Raw genomic sequence first — 11,869 nt, forward strand, 5'->3', positions numbered from 1 at the left:
TTACAGTCTTTTTAGTGCCAAAGTCCCTCTTTTTGTTACTATACTTCCACCTGCAGCTCAACAGGGAAACACTGTCTGAGGAAACACAAAGAGGGAATTTGATGCTAAAAAGACTGTAAATGTGTCAGATATCTATTTGATATGACTAACTCAGACTGCTGAAGCCTGATATAAGCTTCACATCAACTTCACATCAATACATTTTTGCACTAAATCTTTCAATATCCAGTATGAACAGGAGGAATGATCACAGCAAGGAAAACCTCTTTCACTGTTTATATGGACACCTGACTGTTGTTGTAAAACACTCTATCCTTTAAACCTACAATAACTGATTTTTCCACTTGAGGGCAGCAGAAACAAGTAGTGAACACAGCAGTCAGGAGCCCAAATGAACAGTGTAACCTGTTTTTCTTGCTGTAATCATTCCTCCTGTTCATACTGACCATTAGAAGATCCCTTCATAATGCACTTACAATGGAAGTGATGGGGGACAAAATCCACAGTCCTCCTTCTGTGCAAAAATGTATTTCAAAGTTTATCTGAAGCTAATATGAAACTTCAGCTCAACAGGGAAACTCTGTCCGAGGAAACACAAAGAGGGAATTTGATGCTAAAAAGACTGTAAATGTGTCAGATATCCACTTGATATGACTAACTCAGACTGCTGAAGTGTCATATAAGCTTCACATCAACTTTTAAATGCATTTTTGCACTACATGACCTTTTCAGACACACTGTGGATTTTGGCCTCCATCACTTTAATTGAAAGCACATTTGAAGGGGATCTTTTAATGGCCAGTATGAACAGGAGGAATGATTACAGCGAGGAAAACCTCTTTCACTGTTCATATGGACACCTGACAGCTGTTTTAAAGCAGACTATCTTTTAAACCTGCAATAACTGATTATTTGTCCACTTGGGGGCAGCAGAAACAAGTAATGAACACAGAATTGACAGAATAACTCAGCCAACAGGACATGCTCCCTGCACTTTCTACACAGCTGAGTCTCCAACCAAAAAAACAACAGTCTAAAAATTTAAATATTTTCCCCTAATTTATTTATTGGGTTCATGTACAGTGTTAAACATAAATTTTACCATTTGATGTACTGTATCAGAGTTAGCTTGTAGCTAATTATCATCTGCAGTCCCTTACAATTAAAACATATAACAACACAATAACAAACAGCGCAAAGCAAAAAACACACAGGACACATTACACAAAATACAAAGCTACACACAACAACACATCACATACACCCACAATGTCAACTAATAATAATGTATGCTTTTCCAATTCATTATCGATCAATCTGATGATTATTTTCTCAATTAATCGATTAGCTTTTTGGTCTATAAAATGTTATAAAATGGTGAAAAATGTCAACCATTCTTTTCCAAAGTCCAAGGTGTCGTCTTCAAATGTCTTGTTTTGTCCACAACCCAAAGATATTCAGTTTACTTCAGTTTACTGTAACAGAGGACTAAAGAAACCAGAAAATATTCACATTTGGAAGAACAAGAAGGGCGTCCAGCTGATGGCCATGTAACATCGTGGACGTCGGCACAACATTAAGTTTTTGAACTATTTTTGAGCCATGACAGGACGTCTTGATGGGACATTCAGACAATGGTCATTCAACGTCTCATTGTTTGCTGGGTTGTTATTATGGTTTCGAAGGGATATTTTGATCTGCTTTCAACTCATGTTTTCGTTTGTTTTGTACTATAATGGCAGTCTAATAATTCCTGTGTGCCCCTCTAAATGTTGGGAAGAACCTTAATCCTACTGACTGGGGTACCTGCAGACCCCAGAAGTTAATTTTTTGTCATATCTTACAGGTGTTTTATTCTATCATTACATTTTTTCATGACTTTGTCAATCAATTTTTCAGTCAAAAGCACCAAATTCCGCCTATGCAGTTTTGATAGATGGAACCATTTCTTGAGTTCATGTTTGCCATGGGTCCTAATTTAAAGTATCACACTGTCAGGGTGGGTAGGGCACTCTGCCAGTCATTTTGAAGGAGAAAGATGTAGCAGATACAAATTTCCTCATGTGCTCTGTAGACAACTCTAAATACTGCTCTTCCCGCGGCAAGATGATGTTCAAAGTCTATACAATACATAATTTCATAATAAAACATTTTATGATGATCAAATTAAATGTTTATCTTCTATTATACAAGATAAGACTGTAAAATAGTGTGTCATGCATATGATTGACATGCAGTCAGAGCATGATCAGGACATGGTGTGAATGTGGGAAAAAGCACAAATGAAACCATTTTGAGGCTGCAGAGAGAGAGGGCCAGAAGGAGGGGGATGCAAGGAGAAGGATTTTAGGTTTGCTCTGTTTCTCAGAGTGTTTGGCTGTAATGAAGTTTAGCGTAAGTTCAAGCAGGAAGACTATCTTTGTACTCATTCATCCATTCTCATTCCCCTCTCTCTCTCCTCCACCTCTACTGCTCTCATATCAACTAATTAGGGGCGTTAACCCTTTTAGTTGAACAAATCAGATTCCTCCACAATCTCTATCAGCCAATCATGTCTTAGCTGAATATCCTATCCTTATCCTGAATATCCTTAGAATATCCTCTTCTACTCTCGCCATCACTTCCCCCTTTATAAATACGATAACATCACAATGGGGTTGGACTTTTCAAATTTCTCCATTATGTGCATGTTCAATAAAAACAATTCTTCACTTAAAAAATGACGTCTCTCCTAAATCTAGAATATATCTCCATAATATAATTTTGGATGACATTAGTGTTTGTTTTTTTGGCAACAATTGCAAGCAGATGAAGACTGGTCAGATTTGGCTTTGCTGAAGTTTTGAGACAAAATTGTACTTGGGATAAAAGCTGCAATTTGTATTAAAGAAAAGCATATAATTTCATTTTACACAATATGCAAATTAAATGTAACTCTCCTAAAATAATAATAATCTGTTAGTTTTTCGACCACTAATCGGAAGATCGGCAGTTTGATTCCCGGCTCCTCCAGTCCACATGTCAAAGTGTCCTTGAGCAAGATACTGAACCCCAAATTGCTCCCAAAGGCTGTACCATCACTGCGTGAGTGTGAATAATTAGATTAACTCTGCTGAGCAGGTTGGCACCTTGCATGGCAGCCTCTGCCATCAGTGTATGAATGTGTGTGTGAATGGGTGAATGTTGGCATGTAGTGTAAGGTGCAATATAAATGCAGCCCATTTATATTTTACCATTTTGCTATGATGGTTGTTTCTTACAGTAGTTCATACAGTCGGTAGTCCTTTTATGTTAAATATGTTTGTAGGATGAGGGTTGAAACATATGGAGCCATAAAGTAAGTCTCTTGGTTTTCATTTATGTGAAGTAAAGTTGTTTTTCTGTATTGAACAACCCCTTTTTTAGAAACAGTTCTAGTTTCAAGTTTCCACTCAGTGTTTTGACATCTGTAATGAATCACTCCACTGTAACCTGGAATCAACCATGTTATACATTTTATCCCAAAAGTGTTTTTACATTAATTAAAAAATAAAACATTACAACATTAAACTAGAAATGCAATTTCTGTAGAAATTGCGTGTGATTGCTGAAAGCGGATTCAGATTGCATAAAAGGAAGCTGAAGAGTATTGAAAAATCTACCAAGATTAAAATTAGCAATGGGTGGAATTGAACCTACACCCTCATGTTTGTAAGACAGACATGCTATGCATTGAACTAACATGTCACATAGCAATGCCAGGCCAGATTTTGGTGTTTAGTCTGTCAATTGCATGAAATTGACAAAAAAGTATTTCAGCTAAACTCATTAAGGAGATTGACATCACCTGGACTCCTTCATCTCTACTGAGTTCTGCCCTAAGCAGGGCTCAAACTCACAACCTTTGGATCTAAAAGAAGTCTAGAAGTGACATGAGCTTAAACCACTGGACTACTCAGACAGGACTTGTAGAACTGGAAAAGATGTATTTAACAAGAATAGCAATCCACATTTTAGGTAATAATGTTAATGTAAGCTAACATACTTCTATCATGTACTTACGGTACATGATAGAGATGTAAAGCAACTTTGTACATGAGAGCAATATTATGAGGAGCACAGCAGTAAGCAGGTATCAAACACACAACCTTGTCATCTGAGGTGAAGCTGATCAGAGAACAGTGTTCTAAACCACTGAGCCAACAGACATTCACTAAAGTGAGAAGAAAAAATCTCCATTTTGATGATGAAAATGTATTTGTCTCAAACTAGAGCTTGAAGCCCAGAGATTTGTACATCAATAGTGAAAGCAAGACTAGTTTAACATGAGAATGAATGATATGTGTAAAAACTGTTTGAAGGAAGAGAGAATCTGTAAGTTTAAGAAACTGCAGTGAGAGGAGACACATCCTGCAGACTGTATTGCAGTCAATGAGAACATGACAGCGACTCTCTATCAATTAAGGTTTAGATCTCAAAAACTATAAGTCCTATGTGAAATGTATTTACATTGTGAGAGAGAGGAGGCTTGTGGCAACATACTGAGGCAAGATATGTGCTTGAGGAGTTAAAATTGTGGGAGTGACAGCAGTTTAGAAAAACATTTCTGGTCTAAAATTATCTGTGCTCTCCTCTGTGCCTGATCACATGACACACTGGTGAGACCTGAAAAAGTCTGAAAAACTGAACCCTGACTTTGGGCTTAAATTGCTGAAAAACTACAAAAGATATCACTAAACAATCTGATAACTTTGAAAGTTCAAAGTTTTGTGAACATTTTACAGTTTGAATGGCGTCTGTATTGTAAGGTACGTCCGAGCAGTTGAGTGTCAAAGTGACCAAGGTTCCAACTCAGTTGGACGGTTCGTCCCATAGACTGCCATTATAAATTTTAATGTTTTAAAAAATAATATAAAATCGCTGAAACATGTTACATTTCAGAAAAATACAAGCACACATCTGCTGAATGAGATGCACAGATTGACAGTTGAATGGTTTTTATAGCACAAAGTATGCAGCAGTTGAAACGCGGCAAAAAATGTACAGAAGACGGAATAAGAATAAAGAGTGAGAAGAACCAGAAGAACCAGCAATCACACAATTATTGAACTCCTTGTACTGGCTCCTCGATCTTGTGTTTCTGGCGTTATGCTTAATATAAGAAATCATTCATCGACATCAATATTTTATTGTGACCATCGAAGTTTTTGAAGGGACTTTGGTCACCAGGAAATAAAGATTACCCTGAAATTAAAGTCAGTGATGTTTTGAATAGATAAGATTAGATTAGATTCAACTTTATTGTCATTGCACGTGGTACAAGTACGACGAAACACAGTTTTGCATCCAAACAGAAAATGTAAATAGTAGAATAAGGTACGGACAAGGTGATATTTACAGATAAGGTGCAAGGAATAAAGCATATACAGTATAAATTATATGGCTATGCTGTGGTTCAAAGATCATGAATGAGAAGGGGGAGGAGGGGGAGTGGGCAAGCCTAGTACTGGGTTTGAGAGTTCAGCATGGTTATGTTGTTATTGAAAAAACTGTTCCTGAGCCTGCTGGTGCAGGACCTAAAGCTCCTGTACTGCCTCCTTGATGGGAAGAGGGCAAACAGTCCATGTTGGGGTGTGAGGGGGTCCCTGGTAATTCTGCAAGCCCTGCTGCAGACACCGTGTACGATGGAGGTCAGCGATGGATGGTTTTCAGGGCCTTCCTGAGCAGCTAGAGAGCAGCTGCTGTACCAGACCATGATGCAGTTGGTCAGATGCTCTCAATGGTGCAGCGGTAAAAGTTCACCAGGATCTGAGGAGACAGGAGGGCTTTCTTCAGCCTCCTCAGAAAGTAAAGGCGCTGCTGCTTGTGAATATGTAGGGCATGAACTCCCTTTTGCCCTCTCTCTCTCTCTCTCTCTCTCTCTCTCTCTCTCTCTCTCTCTCTCTCTCTGCCTCTCTCTCTCTCTCTCTGTCTCTCTCTCTCTGCCTCTCTCTCTCTCTCTGTGTGTGTGTGACCTGCGAGAAGATAAAAGGCCGTGTGAAAATTTCATTGAGCAGACACTCTTGATTGATCAGACCTCAGCAGACAGACATCACTGCAGCACAGGTACGAGCTCCATTTTCAAGTTTTATTCATATATCGAGCAATAAATTCAACATCTAAAAACCTTTTAGTCTTAATCTAAAACTCACCTCAAAACACATGATAAGAAATGAACAGATACCTTAATGCAGCAGGTTACCATCATAAATCAGAATAGATGATGACATATACTCTGTATCTGATTAATTAAAGTCTCATATTTCTGTTGTAATCAAACAATTAAAGTGATGTAAATATTAATCTGATGTCTGAGTAATGTCACTTTGTGTAAATAATTGTCAATTAAATGGGTTCACTTGTCTTAATAACTCTATTTTATTATTATTTTCTCATATTTCTGTTGTAATCTTTATAACTCTATTACAACTATTTCACTAAGAAACTACATTTACAAGTTAGGGTATATAAAAACACAAAAAAATTGACTTGACACAGCAGAGGAAGTTAGGATTCTCCTAGTGGTTATATTTCTAATAGCAGAGCTGATGTCGGAATCTTAAGATTTTTTTTCTGTCGTTCAGTATTCATGTAAACAACATGTTATTTTGCTTGTGATAATGACACATTTAATTGCCTTTTGGAAACAAAATAGCAGCTACAAAGTAGGTTACCCCTGATGATTACAGTCAGTGTTGCAATCAGGAAGAATTAATAGATCAATAGATATAAAAATGGGGTCATTTGTCTGATACAGAGAACAGATAGAAGCAAAGTTGTACAAGGTTGGTAAACAAGGGTGTGTATGAGTTTGTGTTTTATGCCTTGGTTTTATCATTCATGATGATCACATCAGAGGTCATTTTTAGCTGATTAATTGGAGCCAAATCAAAACAACATGATCATGACCTACTGTATCTGGATATTAAAACTGTTCCCTCAGTTTGCTCAAGCTCTGTCATGTGGTCTGTGAGTAAACAGCTTTTTTCAAGTCCTGCCACAAATTCAGAATTTGATTGAGGTCTGGACTCTGACTCGGACACGCTAGGAAATTAAAGGACGGGTTCACAATTTTTCAAGTCTGTCTTAAAGTTAACATGTTTTTCTTGCCATAATAATTCCTCCTGTTCATACTACTTTTAAGAAACACTTGGAAAATTGTGACCCTATCCTTTAACATTGGTGTTTTTAAGTATTTCTTGTGTCAGTTTGACCTCATGTGTATGTTTGGGACTGTTGTTTTGCTTATATGTCTATTTTTTTAATATATTTGATTTATCCAGTGACGTGTTGTTCTGTTCACTCACAGTCACACACAATCACACCTGAAGCTGCCCAGTACAACCACAGCCTGACCATCACTCAGAAGGTAAGGGTACCTCAATAATTATATTTAGTTCAGAATCAGTTCACATTACTTCAGTTCATCTCAGGTCAGTTCAGTTTATTTCAGCTCAGTCCACCATCTCTGCCTCAACTACAATTATTGTCCCCATTTATTCATGTCTGATTAATGTCACTCTATTCTGTTTCAGGCCAACTGCATCTATGGAAATGGCAGAAGTCATACCGTTAAATCTCATCCATTCCTTAGTACAGTCCATCTGTACGCGGTGCCAGGAGGTGAAGAGAAATGACAAGCAATGCAAAAACATTGCTTTGAGAGTCCAAAAACTGGAGGAGATGTCGAGGTCTATCAAAGAAAAGAAGAGAAGAGAGAATTTGAATTCCGCTCTGTTGAAAGTCAGGTCTGTTCTGAAGCCAGCTGATAAACTTCTGAAGAATTGCACCAACGGCAGCATGGTGAAGCGCATGGTTAAGTCCCATGACTACCAAGAAGAATTCAACAAACTGAACCAAGCACTCAGTGATGCCTCAGTGACTGTCTGTAATGCTCTGCATGAGCAGCTGGAGGAGGAGAAAAAGAAGCTGGCTCAGAAGGAAGCCAAAATGACTCAGATGGAAGCCGAAATGGCTAAGATGGAAGCTGAAATGGCTCAGATGAAAGCCAAAATGGCACAGAAGGAGGTCAAAATGGCTCAGATGGAAGAAGAAATGGCCCAGAAGGAAGAAGAAATGGCTCAGAAGGGAGCTGAAATGGCTCAGATGGAAGCTGAAATTGCTCAGATGAAAGCCGAAATGGCTCAGATGAGAGATCAAATGGCTCAAAAGGAAGTCAAAGTGGCTCTGAAGGAAGCCTAAATGTCTCAGAAGGAAGCCAAAATACCTCAGATGGATCGCACCCTAGCTCTGCAGCAGGAAAGAATTCACAATTTAAAGGATAAAACTATGTTTATTCTGCTGTGCTGCTGTGCGGTCACTGTAACTGTATACATAAAGAAGTAAAAGAATGAATGAAATAATTGAAGCTAATGTAAATCAGTTCTTGATGATGATGTTGGATTTTCTCACTTTTCTTACTTTTGTACAAGCTGATGATTAATTAATCTCATTCCCTCTTTTTGCCCTTGAAACATTTTCAATTTTCATTTTTCCTTATTACTTATCTGACATTGAGATGAATGCAAAAGTATGATGCCTGTGAAAAATAACACATATGATCACTGGCGGAAGAAGTTCTCAGATCCTTTACTGAAGTAAAAGTACCAATACAGCAATGTAAAAATACTCAAGTAACAAGTAAAAGTCCTTCATGAAAAATCCTACCACAGTAAAAGTACATAAGTATTATGAGCTTGATGTAGTTAAAGTATTGCAGTAAAAGTACATAAGTATTATGAGCTTGATATAGTTAAAGTATTACAGTAAAAGTACATAAGAGCATGAAGCAGAACTTTACCTTGTATGGTGTTAATTACAGTAATTGTGGACAAACTACACACAGTGGGAATGCATGAGCAGTGAAGCTATCCAAACTATCAAGCTAACGTTACATCAACATTACTGTCATGTAAAGCAGCAGCACCAGATAACTGGACGATTAAAACAACACTAATGTTAATTAAAAAAGCTTTTTTACCTACTTACTTTGTGGTCTTTTGTCTGACATTATTATATGATGCCGCTAATGTCAGTTAATGTCATGATCCTCTGAACTCTGATTCATTCATCTGTCTCATGAAAGCGGCTCCAGTCTGCCTGCTAGCTTCAGTGACAAGGGTTTGTTTGTTTTAAACAACTGCGTAGCAGGAGCTGGTGGTGGTTTGTTGGTCCATGATAACAGTAACAGCTGTCTCCGTATCTCATATGGGGATACAGTGTTCAAGCAGAAAACAAAACAAGCGCTCCTAGGAGCTAAAACGGTCCAGGTATCATCGGATAATTCGTAATTCATTTGTAATTCAAAAACCAAAAAATGGTAAATCTGTTATTTGTTTCAAAACAAAAAACAAAAAAACGCTTTTGGTGTCAGAATCAAATAATGAAAAACCAATCAAACCCGGCCCGTTTTTGGTTTTTGTTTTATCGTTATTCCCTTTTGGACTGAATATTGCACAGGTCTGTGGACATTCAGCCAATTCGATTTTGTGTTAAAAAACCAAAAACGGAAGTCACATGGTTTTTTCCTTTTTTCATTTTAAACCAAAAACGAAATCACGTGATCGGTGATCGCCTATATGACCTATGGCTTTAGCTGGCCCTGATTGCCTTTTGACAACAAAGTAGCAGCTGCCAAGTAGGTTATCATTGACAATTACAGTCAAAGCTGCGATAAGAAAGAAAAAAAAGAGCAATAACTATAAAACTGAGGTCTTCGGGAAAAGGGTGTGTCTCTGTGTTTTATGGTTCTCCTGTGCCACGAGTAAGTTGATAAGATGCCTTGGTTTTATCATTCATGATGATCGCATCTGACGTCATTTTTAGCTGATTAATTGGAGCCAGATCACAACAACATGATCATGACCTACTGTATCTGGACATTGAAACTGTTACCTCAGTTTGCTCAAGCTCTGTCAGGTTGTATGCGGTCTGTGAGTAAACAGCTTTTTTCAAGTCCTGCCACAATTTGGATCGAGGTCTGGACTCTGACTTGGACACTCCAGGAAATTAAAGGAGGGGTTCACAATTTTTTCAAGTCTGTCTTACAGTCAGGAGCCCAAATGAACACTGAAACATGTTTTTCTTGCCATAATCATTCCTCCTGTTCACACTGCCTTTAAGACACACTTGGAAAATTGTGACCTTATCCTTTAACATTGGTGTTTTTAAGCATTTCTTGTGTCGATTTGGCTTCACATGTATGTTTGGGGCTGTCGTTTTGCTTATATGTCTATTTCTTGTTTATCCTTGATTCATCCAGTGACATTTTGCTCTGTTCACACACAGTTACACACACAATCTGACCTGAAGCTATTTGTGAACCATAATGGGACGTCTTGATGGGATGTTCAGACAACGGTCATTCAACGTCTCAGTGTTTGCTGGGTTGTTATTATGGTTTTGAAGGGATATTCTGATCTGCTTTTAATTCATGTTTTTGTTTGTTTTGTACTATCACACTATCAGGGTGGGTAGGGCACTCTGTCAGTCATGTTGAAGGAGAAAGATGCAGCAGACACAGATTTCCTCATGTGCTCTGTCAACGACCCTAAATACTGCTCTTCCTAGGTAAGATGATGCTCATCAAAAATACAACACATAGTTTCATATGATTGACATGCAGTCAGAGCATGATCAGGACATGTTGTGAATGTGGGAAAAAGCACAAATGAAACCATTTTGAGGCTGCAGAGGGAAAGGGCCAGAAGGAGGGGGATGCAAGGAGAAGGATTTGAAGAGGTTTGTTCTTTTTCTCAGAACTCCAAGATGTGTTTGGCTGTAATGAATCTTAATGTAAATTCAAGCAGGAAGACTACGTGAAGTAAATAAGAGTTGTTTTTCTGTATTGAACAACCCTTTTTTAGAAAAAGTTCTAATTTCAAGTTTCCACTCATTTTATCCTAAAAGTGTTTAATTAAGAAATAAAACATTACAACATGAAATTATTGAATTCCTTGTAGTGGCTCCTCATTTTTAAATGATCATGTGTCTCTGGTGTTGTGCTTAATATAAGAAATCATTCACTGACATTTTATTGTGACCATGATTGAAGGGACTTTGGTCACCAGGGAATAAAGATTACCCTGTAATTAAAGTCAGTGATGTTTTGAATAGATAAAATTAGATTAGATTCAACTTTATTGCCATTGCACGTAGTACAAGTGCGACGAAATACAGTTTTGCATCCAAAAAGAAAGCACAAATAGTAGAATAAGGTGATGTTGTTTATAAATAACATTTTCAAAACAGGTATTCCAAGCCCCAAAGGAGACAGTGAGGTATTGACATTAGGTTTGATGACTGTAATAAATATGTACAAAAACAGTGTAAAGTCCATGAGTGTGAGGGGGGAGTGGGCTAGTGCTGTGGTTCAGAGATCTGCTGGTGGGAGAATTAAAGCTCCTGTACTGCCTCCCTGATGGGAGGAGGACAAACAGTCCATGTTGGGGTGTGAGGGGTCCCTGGTAATGCTGCAAGCCCTGCTGCAGACACTGTGTACAATGGAGGTCAGTGACGTCAGGGAGTTGTTGTTGGTGTTGGGCGGTTTTCAGGGCCTTCCTGTCAGCTACGGAGCAGCTGTTGTATCACACCATGATGCAGTTGGTCAGATGCTCTCGATGGTGCAGCGGTAGAAGTTCACCAGGATCTGAGGAGACAGGAGGGCTTTCTTCAGCCTCCTCAGAAAATAAAGGCACTGCTGCTTGTGCATGTATAGGGCATGAACTCCCTTTTGCCCTCTCTCTCTCTCTTTCTCTCTCTCTCTCTCTCTCTGCCTCTCTCTCTCTCTGGGTGTGTGACCTGCAAGAAGATAAAATGCTGCGTCAAAGTTTCGTTGAGGAGACACTCCTGA

The 11,869-nt window shown here is 38.4% G+C and overlaps 1 long non-coding RNA gene across 3 annotated transcripts; it reads right to left on the reverse strand.

Moving 5' to 3' along the window:
• Positions 1-5,957: 5,957 nt before the first annotated feature.
• On the reverse strand, positions 5,958-9,278 carry LOC122985224. Of its 3 annotated transcripts, none has more exons than XR_006404076.1 (3): positions 9,007-9,278; positions 7,589-7,711; positions 5,958-5,993 (listed from the first exon to the last, which is right to left on the reverse strand). It is a non-coding gene; the product is annotated as an uncharacterized LOC122985224 (long non-coding RNA). The 3 variants fall into 3 exon arrangements; XR_006404075.1 differs by having other exon boundaries at positions 9,003-9,278; XR_006404074.1 differs by having other exon boundaries at positions 8,999-9,278.
• Positions 9,279-11,869: the final 2,591 nt, after the last annotated feature.

This window comes from Thunnus albacares, chromosome 7 (genome assembly GCF_914725855.1).
Source record: "Thunnus albacares chromosome 7, fThuAlb1.1, whole genome shotgun sequence".
In the NCBI taxonomy this organism is placed as follows: Eukaryota; Metazoa; Chordata; class Actinopteri; order Scombriformes; family Scombridae; genus Thunnus; species Thunnus albacares.